We start from the raw sequence: 17,721 nt of genomic DNA, 5'->3' as shown, positions 1-17,721 counted from the left end.
AGATTTTCAAGTTCCTTGGTGTCCACATCACCAATGAACTATCATGGTCCAAAGACACCAAGACAGTCGTGAAGAAGGCACAACAACACATTTTCCACCTCAGGACACTGAAAAGATTTGGCATGGGTCCCCAGATCCTCAAAAAGTTCTACAGCTGCACCATCGACAGCATCCTGACCAGTTGCATCACCACCTGGTATGGCAACTGCTCAGCATCTGACCGTAAGGCGCTACAGAGGGTAGTAATTAACTTCTTGGGGCTATGTGGGACGTTAGCGTGCCCCCCGTGGCGCACCCTATCAACAGCAGGTGCATTTCAAGAGCGGCAAATTTGAAACCAAATAAATGTCAAAATTCAGATTTCTCAAACATACAACTAACTTACAGCCTTTGAAAGATAAACATCTTCTTAATCTAACCACGTTTACCGATTTCAAAAAGGTTTTACGGGGAAAGCATAAAGTTAGGTTATGTTAGGAGAGTACATTGACAATAGCTGTGTGTAATGCATTGTCGATTCAAAGACAGGCGTCACCAAAACCATACAATCAGCTAAAATTATGCACTAACCTTTTACAATCTCCATCAGATGACACTCCTAGGACATTATGTTAGACAATGCATGCATTTTTAGTTCTATCAAGTTCATATTTATATCTAAAAACAGCGTTTTACTATGGCGTTGATGTTCAGGAAATCGCTTCCCTCCAATACCGGCAGTCAAGTCATGACAACAAAATAATTAATTAATATTAGAAAACATTGCTAAAATATTATATTGTCATTCAAAGAATTATAGATTTACATCTCTTGAACGCAATGGACTTGCCAGATTTAAAATTAACCTTACTGGGAAATCACACTTTGCAATAATCTGAGCACTGCGCCAGAAAAATACGCATTGCGATACAGACTAACCGCCATGTTGGAGAGATCTAAAATCGAAAATACTATGTAAATAATCCATTACCTTTGATTCTCTTCATCAGATGTCACTTCCAAAGAGTCCCAGGTCCATAACGAATGTAGTTTTGTTCAAAAAAGCTCATAATTTATGTCCAAAAACCTCCGTGTTGTAGCACATGATCTAAGCCAGCCGGACTTCACTTCACTTCAAGAACGGAAAAAATATATTTCCGTTCGTTCAAACATGTCAAACGTTGTATCGCATAAATCATTAGGGCCTTTTTTAACCAGAACATGAATAAAATTCAAGGCGGACCATTGGGTTCTCTTTTAAAACGTTTCGGAATGAGAGTACCCACCATCAAATCGCGCGCCAGGTGTCTAATGGGCCATCGCCGTTCCATGACTCTTATTCGGTCAGATCTCAGAGTAGAATACTCAAAACACTTTGTAAAGGCTGGGGACATCTTGTGGAAGCAATAGGAAGTGCCAGAATATTCCTAACCCCCTTTGTTTTTCAATGGCATAGGCTCAAAGTCAATTCAACACATCAGGTATCCACTTCCTGTCAGAATCTGTCTCAGGGTTTTGCCTGCCAAATGAGTTCTGTTATACTCACAGACACCATTCAAACAGTTTTTGAAACTTTAGGGTGTTTTCTATCCAAACCTGAACAATAATATGCATATTCTAGCTTCTGAGTTGGTGTAATAGGCAGTTCAAAAAATTCTCAATACTGCCCCCTAGCCCTAACAGGTTTTTTAAGGCCCAGTATATCCCTGGGCCAAGCTTCCTGCCATCCAGGACCTATATATAGTGTCAGAGGAAGGCCCAAAAAATTGTCAAAGACTCCAGTCACCCAAGTCATAGACTGTTCTGTCTGCTACCACACAGCATGCGGTACCGGAGAGCCAAGTCTAGAACCAACAGGCTCCTTAACAATTTCTACCACCAAGCCATGAGAATGCTGAACAATTAATCAAATGGCCACATGGACTATTTACATTCACAACCCCCCCATCCCCCCTCTGCTGCTCGCTGTTTGTTGTCTATGCATAGTAACTTTACCCCTACCTACATGTACAAAGTACCTCGACTGGCCTGTTCCCCCACACACTGACTCGGTACCTGTACCCCCTGTATATAGCCTCGTTATTGTTATTTTATTTTGTTACTTTATTCTTGAACTGCATTGTTGGTCAAGGGCTTGTAACTAAGCATTTCACGCTAAGGTCTACACCTGTTGTATTTGGTGCATGTGACACAACATTTGATTTGATTTGATTAGACATTCCACAAATTAAGTTTTAAACTTTTAACATGGCACACCTGTTAATTGAAATGCATTCCAGGTGACTACCTCATGAAGCTGGTTGAGAGAATGCCAAGAGTTTGCAAAGCTGTCATCAAGGCAAAGGTGGCTACTTTGAAGAATCTCAAATATAAAATATATTTAGATTTGTTTATTAACACTTTTTTGGTTACTACATGATTCCATATGTGTTACTTCATAGTTTTGATGTCTTTACTAATATTCTACAATGTAGAAAATAGTAAAAATAAAGAAAAATCCTTGAATGAGTAGGTGTGTCCAAACTTTTGACTGGTACTGTATACAGTCGGAAGTTTACATACACCTTAGCCAAATACATTTTAACTTAGTTTTTCACAATTCCTGACATTTAATCCTTATAAGAATTCCCTGTCTTAGGTCAGTTAGATTCATCACCTTATTTTAAGAATGTGAAATGTCAGAATAATAGTAGAGAGAATTATTTATTTCAGCTTTTTTTTCTTTCATCACATTCCCAGTGGGTCAGAAGTTTACATACACTCAATTAGTATTTGGTAGCATTGCCTTTAAATTGTTTAACTTGGGTCAAACATTTCGGTTAGCCTTCCACAAGCTTCCCACAATATGTTGGGTGAATTTTGGCCCATTCCTCCTGACAGAGCTGGTGTAACTGAGCCAGGTTTGTAGGCCTCCTTGCTCGCACACGCTTTTTCAGTTCTGCCCATAAATTTTCTATAGGATTGAGGTCAGGGCTTTGTGATGGCCACTCCAATACCTTGACTTTTTTGTTCTTAAGCCATTTTGCCACAACTTTGGAAGTATGCTTGGGGTCATTGTCCACTTGGAAGACACATTTGCGACCAAGCTTTAACTTCCTGACTGATGTCTTGAGATGTTACTTCAAAATATCCACATAATTTTCCAACCTCAGGATTCCATCTATTTTGTGAAGTGCACCAGTCCCTCCTGCAGCAAAGCACCCCCACAACATGATGCTGCCACCCCCGTGCTTCACGGTTGGGATGGTGTTCTTCGACTTGCATGCCTCCCCCTGCTACATAGGGTAGCAGCCTCTAAGGTTCAGGGTTGAGTAACCGTGTGGTAGCCGGTTAGTGACAGTGACTAAGTTCAGGGCAGGGTACTGGGTGGAGGCCAGCTATTGATGGCTGTTTAACAATCTAATGGCCTTGAGATAGAAGCTGTTTTTCAGTCTCTAGTTCCCAGCTTTGACGCACCAGTACTGACCTCGACTTCTGGATGATAGTGGGGCGAACAGGCCGTGGCTCGGGTGGCTGATGTCTTTGATGATCTTCTTGGCCTTCTGTGACACCGGGTGGTGTAAATGTCCTGGAGGGCAGGCAGTGTGCCCCCGGTGATGCGTTGGGCAGACCGCACCACCCTCTGGAGTACCCTGTGGTTGCAGGCGTTGCAGTTGCCATACCAGGCGGTGACACAGACTGACAGGATGCTCTCAATGGTGCACCTATAAAAGTTTATGTGGGTCTTCAGAGCCAAGCCAAATTTCTTCACAGTGAATATCAAGTTTTTGATGAGACAGTGGATTGCACAGTGAGACGGAACAGTCAATAAGCATTTCAACATTACTGGTTTTAACCAATCAGCATCCAGGATAAGATCTACCCTTTGTACAAACACACACACGCGCACGCGCACCCACGCACGAACGCACACGCACACACAAACACACACACACACACACACACACACACACACACACACACACACACACACACACACACACACACACACACACACAAATCCTTCGCGAGCTTTAGCAAAGAACCTTAGAGGTCATTTAATATAAGAGGGAAATGTCATCTCATCTATAGTTTCGTATTGATATGAAAACTTTCAATCTCAGCCAAAGAGCATCATGGAACTTCAGGGCGTGTGTCAGTAAAATCTGATAATGTCCCAAGGCATCCGTATATAAACACCCTGATGCCAGACCATATGCCTGTGTCGACTGTATGTGGGCAGACAGAGGGAACGTCCAGGCTTAGAGACACAGTGTTGGGAACCTTTACTGAAAGGTCTAAGAGCTTTACTTTAATGAGAGAGAAATGAGAAGGATTAGATGATACACCTAAGAGGAGGGGGAAAAAACCTGACTGCAGCGTGCAGTTCTGGGGCCGGGCTCAATGTGGGCGGAGTCAAACGCGTTTAACCCGAACCCTTCCAGTCTCCTTCAAGGCCACCCAAGTGGAGGTAAACGTCTCAAGGTCACCCAAGTTGAGGTAAATATCTCCTTCAAGGTCACCCAAGTAGAGGTTCACGTCGAAGGTATCAACGTCGATGAAAGCGAAACTTAATCAAACCTAACCTACATAAAAATATAAACGTTGGAAGTGAGACTGTCATTATGCATAATGTACTTTGTAACATTCATGTTATACCAGTGCAGTGGTATATTTTTATATGACCAACTACCGCACCGATGTTAGCATAGCGTCAATTAGCACAAATTTGCACGTGAGCTAGCTAATTGCTCACAATGAGGGAATTGTATTTGGACAAATTTGTCTACTTTAGGAATAAGCCTAGGTTTACGTGTACAGTTATGTTATCGGTTTGATGGTTGATTTTTCTTTAATGCATGCCTTGTTGTGTTTGGCTGGTTCTGAATGTGTATCGTTGATGCCGTTCCCTTAGCTACACACTGCGAGTCTACACAGCCTACACATATATACAATAATGAAATCACCTGGTCCCAACATACATGGCAAGTGAAGAAAAGACCTTGTAACTTGTCCACACTGCAAACTGAAGTTAAATAAGAAAAACACATTTATGAAGAAAGCATACACATTGCTTTGAAATAGTGTCCAAGGAAAGATTTTTGGCATGTGAGTGCATTGATGTGAGAAATGGTGTTTGCAGTCAAATATACATTTTCTGGTCCAGCAACACCCATACATGTTGTAACAAAATACAGGCTAAGATGTACTATTGTAAAGTGGTTGTTCCACTAGATATCATAAGGTGAATGCACCAATTTGTAAGTCGCTCTGCATAAGAGCGTCTGCTAAATGACGTAAATGTAAATGTAAATGGAATTCATTTCCAACTGTGTTCAAAACCGTTATGCATGCTGGAGTATTAAAAGCTGTTGAATTGTACTTTTTCTTTACTTTCACATACACTGTCTTCACAGAAACATTGCTCGCATCTTGTCCCCTGGAACTTGGAGGACTTTTGGTGTGGATGATGTTCAGGTTAGATATTCCTTTACATTATTCCACTGAACTGTACCATTTGATTGTCAGCCTTTTATTGAAAATTGTACCTTGTTCACACCACAGGGTCTACCAAAGCAAGGTTTCTCTAACAACTGTGGGGTGTTCGTTTTGATGGTAAGATGCTGGCTATTCACTATATTATATTAGTCCTATTTTCTGTTATTAAATATGAAAAGTTAATATTTTGTCTGTGCTTGGAGCATGCAAAGCACACATGCTATTGCTCATGCTTTTTCTTGTTTATTATTTGGGGACATATTTCCTACAGTTTTTACACTACAAACACAATTCATACATCAAACTCCTGCAGAGCTGGAGGGGGGGGGGGGGGGTCTTCTACATCCTGTAATATATTCCTGGAGGGGGGGGGGTGTATTCTACATCCTGAAAAATATTCCTGGAGGGGGGGGGGGTCTTCTACATCCTGAAATATATTCCTGGAGGGGGGGGGTGTCTTCTACATCCTGAAATATATTCCTGGAGGGGGGGGGTCTTCTACATCCTGAAATATATTCCTGGAGGGGGGGGGGGGGTCTTCTACATCCTGAAATATATTCCTGGAGGGGGGGGGGTGTCTTCTACATCCTGAAATATATTCCTGGAGGGGGGGGGTCTTCTACATCCTGAAATATATTCCTGGAGGGGGGGGGGGATCTTCTACATCCTGAAATATATTCCTGGAGGGGGGGGGGGGGTCTTCTACATCCTGAAATATATTCCTGGAGGGGGGGGGTCTTCTTCATCCTGAAATATATTCCTATTCCTGGGGGGCAGGGGGGGGGTGTCTTCTACATCCTGAAATATATTCCTGGAGGGGGGGGGGTGTCTTTTACATCCTGAAATATATTCCTGGAGGGGGGGGGGTGTCTTCTACATCCTGAAATATATTCCTGGAGGGGGGGGGTGTCTTCTACATCCTGAAATATATTCCTGGAGGGGGGGGGGGGTGTCTTCTACATCCTGAAATATATTCCTGGAGGGGGGGATCTTCTACATCCTGAAATATATTCCTGGAGGGGGGGGGGGGGGGGGGTGTCTTCTACAACCTGAAATATATTCCTGGAGGGGGGGGGGTGTCTTCTACAACCTGAAATATATTCCTGGAGGGGGGGGGTCTTCTACATCCTGAAATATATTCCTGGAGGGGGGTGGGTGTCTCCTACATCCTGAAATATATTCCTGGAGGGGGGGGGGGGGTGTCTTCTACATCCTGAAATATATTCCTGGAGGGGGGGATCTTCTACATCCTGAAATATATTCCTGGAGGGGGGGGGGGTGTCTTCTACAACCTGAAATATATTCCTGGAGGGGGGGGGGTGTCTTCTACAACCTGAAATATATTCCTGGAGGGGGGGGGGGTGTCTTCTACATCCTGAAATATATTCCTGGAGGGGGGGGGATCTTCTACATCCTGAAATATATTCCTGGAGGGGGGGGGGGGTCTTCTACATCCTGAAATATATTCCTGGAGGGGGGGGGGATATTCTACATCCTGAAATATATTCCTGGAGGGGGGGGGGGATCTTCTACATCCTGAAATATATTCCTGGAGGGGGGGTGGGTGTCTCCTTCATCCTGAAATATATTCCTGGGGGGGGGGGGGGATCTTCTACATCCTGAAATATATTCCTGGAGGGGGGGTGTCTTCTACATCCTGAAATATATTCCTGGAGGGGGGGGGATCTTCTACATCCTGAAATATATTCCTGGAGGGGGGGGAGGGTCTTCTACATCCTGAAATATATTCCTGGAGGGGGGGGGATCTTCTACATCCTGAAATATATTCCTGGAGGGTGGTTATTATTTGCTATTATCATTATTGTTGTTATTATAACTATCAAACTTAGCAACCTACTCTTTCTTAACTTACATTATGCCCTGTACATTGCAATGGAAGCAGTGTGATTTCACTGAGGTGTGTATGAAATTATGAAATTCTCATCTTAAATGGATATAATGTTTTTTGGGGATACCCATCCGATTGTGTGATTTTATTTTTCAAAGGAAAACATGCAGCAAATCAGGCCATGGTGGTGCCTAGTTCTCTGCAGAACCTTCCCATGTCGTAAGTCTTGAACATAATAAAAGCTTTTAGTTTGCACCCTTAAAATCACTTGTTTCACTGTAGCCAGACTGACCTGAATATATTTTCATATTTAATGTATGTAGTGTATATCATTCACTCACTAAGGTCTGAAGAAGAGAGGTTGAAAGATCGAAACAAAACACACTACAAGTAGGAGGTGTCATATGATGAGTGGTATAGTCTTAACCCCCACCTCCCCTCTCATATGATGAGTGGTATAGTCTTAACCCCCACCCCCCTCTCATATGATGAGTGGTATAGTCTTAACCCCCACCCCCCTCTCATATGATGAGTGGTATAGTCTTAACCCCCACCTCCCTCTCATATGATGAGTGGTAAAGTCTTAACCCCCACCTCCCTCTCATATGATGAGTAGTATAGTCTTAACCCCCACCTCCCTCTCATATGATGAGTGGTATAGTCTTAACCCCCACCCCCCTCTCATATGATGAGTGGTATAGTCTTAACCCCCCTCTCATATGATGAGTGGTATAATCTTAACCCCCACCTCCCCTCTCATATGATGAGTGGTATAATCTTAACCCCCACCTCCCCTCTCATATGATGAGGGGTATAGTCTTAACCTCCACCTCCCCTCTCATATGATGAGTGGTATAATCTTAACCCCCACCTCCCCTCTCATATGATGAGTGGTATAGTCTTAACCCCCACCTCCCCTCTCATATGATGAGTGGTATAATCGTAACCCCACCTCCCCTCTCATATGATGAGTGGTATAATCTTAACCCCCACCTCCCCTATAATCTTAACCCCCACCCCCCTCTCATATGATGAGTGGTATAGTCTTAACCCCCACCTCCCCTCTCATATGATGAGTGGTATAGTCTTAACCCCCACCCCCCTCTCATATGATGAGTGGTATAATCTTAACCCCCACCTCCCCTCTCATATGATGAGTGGTATAGTCTTAACCCCCCTCTCATATGATGAGTGGTATAGTCTTAACCCCCCTCTCATATGATGAGTGGTATAATCTTAACCCCCTCTCATATGATGAGGGGTATAGTCTTAACCCCCACCCCCCTCTCATATGATGAGTGGTATAGTCTTAACCCCCACCCCTCTCTCATATGATGAGTGGTATAGTCTTAACCCCCACCCCCCTCTCATATGATGAGTGGTATAGTCTTAACCCCCCTCTCATATGATGAGTGGTATAATCTTAACCCCCACCCCCCTCTCATATGATGAGTGGTATAGTCTTAACCCCCACCCCCCCTCTCATATGATGAGTGGTATAGTCTTAACCCCCACCTCCCCTCTCATATGATGAGTGGTATAATCTTAACCCCCACCTCCCCTCTCATATGATGAGTGGTATAGTCTTAACCCCCTCTCTTATGATGAGTGGTATAATCTTAACCCCCAACTCCCCTCTCATATGATGAGTGGTATAATCTTAACCCCCACCTCCCATCTCATATGATGAGTGGTATAATCTTAACCCCACCTCCCCTCTCATATGATGAGTGGTATAGTCTTAACCCCCCTCTCATATGATGAGTGGTATAGTCTTAACCCCCCTCTCTTATGATGAGTGGTATAATCTTAACCCCCACCTCCCCTCTCATATGATGAGTGGTATAATCTTAACCCCCACCTCCCCTATAATCTTAACCCCCACCCCCCTCTCATATGATGAGTGGTATAGTCTTAACCCCCACCTCCCCTCTCATATGATGAGTGGTATAGTCTTAACCCCCACCCCCCTCTCATATGATGAGTGGTATAGTCTTAACCCCCACCTCCCCTCTCATATGATGAGTGGTATAGTCTTAACCCCCCTCTCATATGATGAGTGGTATAATCTTAACCCCCCTCTCATATGATGAGTGGTATAGTCTTAACCCCCACCTCCCCTCTCATATGATGAGTGGTATAGTCTTAACCCCCCTCTCATATGATGAGTGGTATAGTCTTAACCCCCCACTCATATGATGAGTGGTATAATCTTAACCCCCACCCCCCTCTCATATGATGAGTGGTATAGTCTTAACCCCCCACTCATATGATGAGTGGTATAGTCTTAACCCCCACCTCCCCTCTCATATGATGAGTGGTATAAGCTTAACCCCCACCCCCCTCTCATATGATGAGTAGTATAGTCTTAACCCCCTCTCATGTGATGAGTGGTATAGTCTTATCCCCATCTCATATGATGAGTGGTATAGTCTTAACCCCCACCTCCCCTCTCATATGATGAGTGGTATAATCTTAACCCCCACCCCCCTCTCATATGATGAGTGGTATAGTCTTAACCCCCCTCTCATATGATGAGTGGTATAATCTTAACCCCCACCCCCCTCTCATATGATGAGTGGTATAGTCTTAACCCCCTTCTCATATGATGAGTGGAATAGTCTTAAACCTATCCCAAACCTTAACCCGTCATTAACCATTCAGAGTTAATGCCTAACCTTAAGAATTCTGAGGTAATGCCTTAATTTAAATGTTCAGAGTTAATACCTAAACATAAGAATTATGAGTTAATTCCTAAACTTAACATTGTAACTATACAGAGAAGTAAAGAAACACTTTTAAATTTGACATTTACGAAACATGGATTAACTTCTAATTCTATAAACTATCCAAATAAAGAAAGTAGCACACTCCATGTGTAATCTCCCAGCAATTTAATGGGTATTTGCCAACGTTTCGGCATCACTGTGCCTTCTTCTGAACGTCTAATTCTGATATGAGACTGTGAGGGCTTGTTGTGGTATTAGCTCTACTCAGCTCTAATCTCTGTATATCTACTGTTCCGTATCAACCAGAATACAGCAGAAAGGTGTTTGGTATCATTCATTCATTCATTCATTCATTCACACTCAATTATTCACTCGATCATCCTTGTATCTCATGCCTTTATCTCTTCTTGTCATGCACTGATCTGTTTCACCTGTCTTTCTGCTTTGTCTCCACCCCCTCCAGGTGACGCCCATCTTCCCCATTATCCCCTGGGTACTTATACCTGTGTTCTCTGTTTGTATGTTGCCAGTTCGTCTGATTGGTCAAGTCAACCAGCATTTTGTCTCAGCTTGTGCTTTTCCCCAGTCGCTCTTTTTTTGGTTTTGACCCTTGCCTGTCCTGACTCTGAGCCCGCCTGCCTGAACACTCTGCCTGCCCCTGATCCTGAGCCTGCACCTTTGCGGCTACTCTGGATTACCGACCTCTGCCTGACCTGACCCTGAGCCTGCTTACCGTCCTGTACCTTTATCCCACTACTCTGGATTATCGACCCCTTCCTGCCTTGACCTGTCGTTTGCCTGCCCCTGTTGCTGTAATTAACATGAATTCAACACAGTCTGCATTTGGGTCTTACCTTCAAACCTGATACTTCTTCCCTCACTCCATAGATCAAATGATCTGCTGCTGTACAATATACACACACACACACACACACACACACACACACACACACACACACACACACACACACACACACACACACACACACACACACACACAAACACACAAACACACAAACACACACACACACACACACGGTGCCTTCAGAAAGTATTCATATCCCTTTACTTTATCAACAACCTGTCCCTGGCTGAGCATGTAATACCTATATGTTTCAAGCAGACCACCACAGTTCCTGTGGCCAAGAACACCAAGGTAACCTGCCTAAATGACCACCAACCTGTGGCACTCACGTCTGTAGCAATGAAGTACTTTGTAAGGCTGGTCGTGGCTCACTCACCTGCTTCATCCCAGAAACCGCATACCCACTCCAATTTGCATACTACCCCAACAGATCCACAGAAGACGCCATATCTATTGCACTCAACGATACCCTTTCCCACCTGGACAAAATTAACACCTAGGTGAGAATACTGTTCATTGACTACATTCTCAGCGTTCAACACCATTGTGCCCTCAAAGCTCATCAGTAAGCTACGGACCCTGGGCCTAAACACTACCCCTGCAACTGGATCCTGGACTTCCTGACGGGCCGCCCCCAGGTGGTAAGGTTAGGCAACAACACGTCTGCCACTCTGATCCTCAACACTGGGTCCCCTCAGGGGTGCTTAGCCCCCTCCTGTACTCCCTGTTCACCCATGACTGCAAGGCCAAGCACAACTCCAACACTATCATTAAGTTTGCCGACGACACAACGGTGGTAGGCCTAATCACCGATAATGATGAGACAGGCTATAGGGAGGAGGTCAGAGACCTGGCAGTGTGGTGCCAGGACAACATCCTCTCCCTCAACGTGAGCAAGACAAAGGAGCTGATCATGGACTACAGGAAAAGGAGGACCGAGCAAGCCCCCATTCTCATCGATGGGGCTGTAGTGGAGCAGGTTGAGAGCTTCAAGTTCCTTGGTGTCCACATCACAAACAAACTATCATGATCCAAACACACCAAGACAGTTGTGAAGAGGGCACGACAACGCCTATTCCCCCTCAGGAGACTGAAAAGATTTGGCATGGGTCCTGAGATCCTCAAAGAGTTCTACAGCTGCACCATCGAGAGCATCCTGACTGGTTGCATAACTGCCTGGTACGGCAACTGCTCGGCCTCTGATGCTATGCTCTACAGAGCGTACTGCGTAAGGCCCAGTACAACACTGGGGCCAAGCTTCCTGCCATCCAGGACCTCTGTACCAGAAAGGCCTTAAAGACTTCTGCACGGCAAGTGGTACCGGAGCGCCAAGTCTAGGTCCAAAAGGCTTCTTAACAGCTTCTACTCCCAAGCCATAAGACTGCTGAACAACTAATCAATTTCTACCCGGACTATTTACATTGACCCCCCTCTTTTTTTTACACTGATGCTACTCGCTGTTTATTATATACGCATAGTCACTTTACCCCTACCCTACATTTACATATTACCTCAATTACCTTGACTGACCTGTACCCTCACACATTGACTCGGTACTGGTTCCCCCTGTATACTCGTTACTGTTATTTTCTTGCTGCTCTTTTATTTTTTACTTTGTGAATATTTTATTAACCTCTCTGGGCCAGTGGGACGCTTGCGTCCCACCTACTCAACAGCCAGTGTAATCCCGTGGCGCGATATTCAAATACCTTAGAAATGCATATTCTAGTTACTGGGCAGGAGTAGTAACCAGATTAAATCAGGTACGTTTTTTATCCGGCCGTGCAAATACTGCCCCCTATCCCCAACAGGTTAAATTACATTTTTTTTAAACTACATTGCTGGGCCTCCCAAGTGGCGCAGCAGTCTAAGGCAGTCCATTGCAGTGTTGTGGCGTCACTACAGCCTGGGCTGTGTCATTACTTGCCTTGACCGGGAGTCCCATAGGGCGGCGAACAATTGAACCAACGTCATCAGGGATAGGGGAGGGTTTGGCTGGGGGGCTTTACTTGGCTCATCGCCCTCTAGCAACTCCTTGTGGTGGGCCGGGCGCCTGCAGGCTGACTATGGTTGTCAGTTTAACCTCTCTGGGCCAGTGGGACGCTTGATTCCCACCTACTCAACAGCCAGTGTAATCCCGTGGCACGATATTCAAATACCTTAGAAATGCTATTACTTCAATTTCTCAAACATATGACTATTTTACACCATTTTAAAGACAAGACTCTCGTTAATCTAACCACACTGTCCGATTTCAAAAAGGCTTTACAACGAAAGCAAAACATTGGATTATGTCAGCAGAGTACCCAGCCAGAAATAATCAGACACCCATTTTTTAAGCTAGCATATAATGTCACATAAACCCAAACCACAGCTAAATGCAGCACTAACCTTTGATGATCTTCATCAGATGACAATCCTAGGACATTATGTTATACAATACATGCATGTTTTGTTCAATCAAGTTCATATTTATATCAAAAAACAGCTTTTTACATTAGCATGTGACTAGCATGTGACTAGCATTCCCACCGAACACTTCCGGTGAATTTACTAAATTACTCATGATAAACGTTCACAAAAAACATAACAATTATTTTAAGAATTATAGATACAGAACTCCTTTATGCACTCGCTATGTCCGATTTTAAAATAGCTTTTCAGTGAAAGCACATTTTGCAATATTCTGAGTAGATAGCCTGGCCATCACAGGCTAGCTATTTTGACACCCACCAAGTGTGGTACTCACCAAACTCCGATTTACTATTAGAAAAGTTTGATTACCTTTGTTGTTCTTCGTCAGAATGCACTCCCAAGACTTCTACTTCAATAACAAATGTTGGTTTGATCCAAATAATCCATAGTTATATCCAAATAGCCGCGTTTTGTTCGTGCGTTCAAGACACTATCCGAAGGGTAAAGAAGGGTGACGCGCCCGACGCGTTTCGTGACAAGAAATGTAAAAATATTCCATTACCGTACTTCGAAGCATGTCAAACGCTGTTTAAAATCAATTTTTATGCTATTTTTCTTGTAAAAAAGCGATAATATTCCGACCGGGAGTCGTTGTTTTCGTTCAAAGAAAGAGAAAGAGAGAGAAAGTAAACATTACCGCCCGAAGCGTTTCGTGACAAAAAAATAAAAAATATTCCATTACCGTACTTCGAAGCATGTCAAACGCTGTTTAAAATCAATTTTTATGCTCTTTTTCTCGTAAAAAAGCGATAATATTCCGACCGGGAGTCGTTGTTTTCGTTCAAAGAGAGAGAAAGTAAACATGGTGTTGGCTCGTGCACACGCCTCCAGTCTCATTGTCCTCAGATTGACCATTATCCAAATGTGCTAATGTTTTTCAGCCAGGGCCTGCAAAGCCACCATTCATCGTTCTGGCGCCTTCTGAGAGCCTATGGGAGCGTTAGAAAATATCACGTTATGCCAGAGATCCCCTGTTTTGGTTAGAGATGATCAAGAAGGCCAAGATATAGTCAGAGAGAGCGCTTCCTGTTTGGAATCTTCTCAGGTTTTGGCCTGCCAAATGAGTTCTGTTATACTCACAGACACCATTCAAACAGTTTTAGAAACGTTAGGGTGTTTTCTATCCTAATCAAACAATTATATGTATATTCTAGCTACTGGGCAGGAGTAGTAACCAGATTAAATCGGGTACGTTTTTTATCCGGCCGTGCAAATACCTCCCCCTATCCCCAACAGGTTAACGGTGTTTCCTCCAACACTTTAGTGCAGCTAGCTTCCTGGTGAAGCGAGGGGGTGTGAAGAAGCACGTAGGTCATGTTTCGGGGGACTGTGTAAACTATATATTTGTGACATTAATATATAAAAAATAAATACATTCTTAAGTACAGTAGCTTAGCGGTTAACAGGGTTAGGAGCGTTCGGCCAGTTACCAAAAAGTCACTGGTTTCAAATTCCCGAGTCGACTAGGTGAAAAATCTGTCTGTGCACTTAAGCAAGGCACTTAATCCTAATTGCTCCTGTAAGTCGCTATAGATAAGAGTGCCTGCTAAATGACTAAAATGTAAATGTACATCCCTCTGTCCTGAGTCTGTATTATTAGGTCTATGTATCTCCCCAGTACATCCCTCTGACCTGAGTCTGTATCATTAGGTCTATCTATCTCCCCTGTACATCCCTCTGTCCTGAGTCTGTATCATTAGGTCTATCTATCTCTCCTGTACATCCCTCTGTCCTGAGTCTGTATCATTAGGTCTATCTATCTCCCCAGTACATCCCTCTGTCCTGAGTCTGTATCATTAGGTCTATCTATCTCCCCTGCACATCCCTCTGTCCTGAGTCTGTATCATTAGGTCTATCTATCTCCCCTGTACATCCCTCTGTCCTGAGTCTGTATCATTAGGTCTATCTATCTCCCCTGTACATCCCTCTGTCCTGAGTCTGTATCATTAGGTCTATCTATCTCCCCAGTACATCCCTCTGTCCTGAGTCTGTATCATTAGGTCTATCTATCTCCCCTGTACATCCCTCTGTCCTGAGTCTGTATCATTAGGTCTATCTATCTCCCCTGTACATCCCTCTGTCCTGAGTCTGTATCAATACGACTACAGTGTCTCCATTGTACACTGTCGGAAGGCATAACTTACTGTTATCCCACAACTTTACCTCAAACTGAACATTATATACACCAGGAGTATTCCTCTGTTTATGTCCCTTATACTTCACAGTCAACATATCAAACACACCTCTAAAGACGCTTTTCCCCTCTATTATGTAGCCTGAACATCTCTCCCCCCCATCGGTGTTTAAGGAACACAGAAAATGTATGGTTTGCCCCCCCGATTCTTTTGAAAATAATCAATGTTGTGTGTGACATGATTTATATTCTGAGTCGATGACCTGTTTTTGGCTCGGGGCCAATAACTTGAAGGATCTTTAGATATTTAGAGAGAGAAGCGATGCAGAACCTGACTCAAGGTCCTACTATCGCATTTTAGTGCAACAGAGAGGGGATAGTGGGAAGAGAGGAGCGAGGAGCGAGGGGGAATGGAGGAAGAGAGGCCTGTACGGTACAGTATACACTCTAGATATAACAAGGACATGAGATTTATGTTTATACAGGTTCTACCAAGGCCAGAAAGAGAGAGAAGCAAAGGGGCTGTGGGTGGGAGAGAAAGAGATGGGAAGGGGTGGAGAAAGAGAGGGAGGGGCTGGAGAGAGAGAGGGAGGTGGAGGGTGTTGGAGAAAGAGAGGGTGGACAAAGAGAGGGAGGGGGTGAAGAAAGAGATGGAGGGGGTTGGAGAAAGAGATGGGGGAAGGGGTTGGAGAAAGAGAGGGAGGGGGTGGAGAAAGAGAGGGAGGGGGGTGGAGAAAGAGAGGGAGGGGGTGGAGAAAGAGAGGGAGGGGGGTGGAGAAAGAGAGGGAGGGAGTGGAAAGCAAGGACCAGAATAATAAAAGTAGAGAAAGTAGGGTAAAGTGAGTAGGACAGGGGATGAAAAAAATATAAAAAGGGGTGTACTGCCAGGAAGAGGGAGAGGAAGAAAGAGAGTGGCCTCAGGATCTTCTCATGTTATCTCTGTGCATTCAAGTTGCCATCGATAGAACGCATTTGTGTTCGTTGTCCGTAGCTTATGCCTGCCCATACCATAACCCCACAGCCAACATTGGGCACTCTGTTCACAATGTTGACATCAGCAAACCGCTCGCCCACACAACACCATTGCATTTCAGCCCTGCCACCATTGCATTTCAGCCCTGCCACAAAAGGACCAGCTGACATCATGTCAGTGATTCTCTCGTTAACACAGGTGTGAGTGTTGACGAGGACAAGGCTGGAGATCACTCTGTCATGCTGATTGAGTTAGAATAACAGACTGGAAGCTTCAAAAGGAGGGTGGAGCTTGGAATTATTGTTCTTCCTCTGTCAACCGTGGTTACCTGCAAGGAAACACATGCCGTCATCATTGCTTTGCACAAAAAGGGCTTCACAGGCAAGGATATTGCTGCCAGTAAGATTGCACCTAAATCAACCATTTATCGGATCATCAAGAACTTCAAGGAGAGCGGTTCAATTGTTCTGAAGAAGGCCTCAGGGCGCCCAAGAAAGTCCAGTAAGCGCCAGGACCGTCTCCTAAAGTTGATTCAGCTGAGGGATCGAGGCACCACCAGTACAGAGCTTGCTCAAAAATGGCAGCAGGCAGGTGTGAGTGCATCTGCACGCACAGTGAGGCGAAGACTTTTAGAGGATGGCCTGGTGTCAAGAAGGGCAGCAAAGAAGGCACTTCTCTCCAGGAAAAACATCAGGGACAGACTGATATTCTGCAAAAGGTACAGGGATTGGACTGCTGAGGACCAGGATAAAGTCATTTTCTCTGATGAATCCCCTTTCCGATTGTTTGGGGCATCCGGAAAAAAGCTTGTCCGGAGAAGACAAGGTGAGCGCTACCATCAGTCCTGTGTCATGCCAACAGTAAAGCATCCTGAGACCATTCATGTGTGGGGTTGCTTCTCAGCCAAGGGAGTAGGCTCACTCACAAATTTGCCTAAGAACACAGCCATGAATAAAGAATGGTACCAACACATCCTCTGAGAGCAACTTCTCCCAACCATCCAGGACTAGTTTGGTGATGAACAATGCCTTTTCCAGCATGATGGAGCACCTTGCCATAAGGCAAAAGTGATAACTAAGTGGCTCGGGGAACAAAACATTGATATTTTGGGTCCATGGCCAGAAAACTCCCCAGACCTTAATCCCATTGAGAACTTGTGGTCAAACCTCAAGAGGCGGGTGGACAAACAAAAACCCACAAATTCTGACAAACTCCAAGCATTGATTATGCAAGAATGGG

The sequence above is a fragment of the Salmo trutta genome, chromosome 26 (genome assembly GCF_901001165.1).
Source record: "Salmo trutta chromosome 26, fSalTru1.1, whole genome shotgun sequence".
NCBI classification, from domain to species: domain Eukaryota; kingdom Metazoa; phylum Chordata; class Actinopteri; order Salmoniformes; family Salmonidae; genus Salmo; species Salmo trutta.
Note: the sequence above shows the minus strand (reverse complement) of the source record.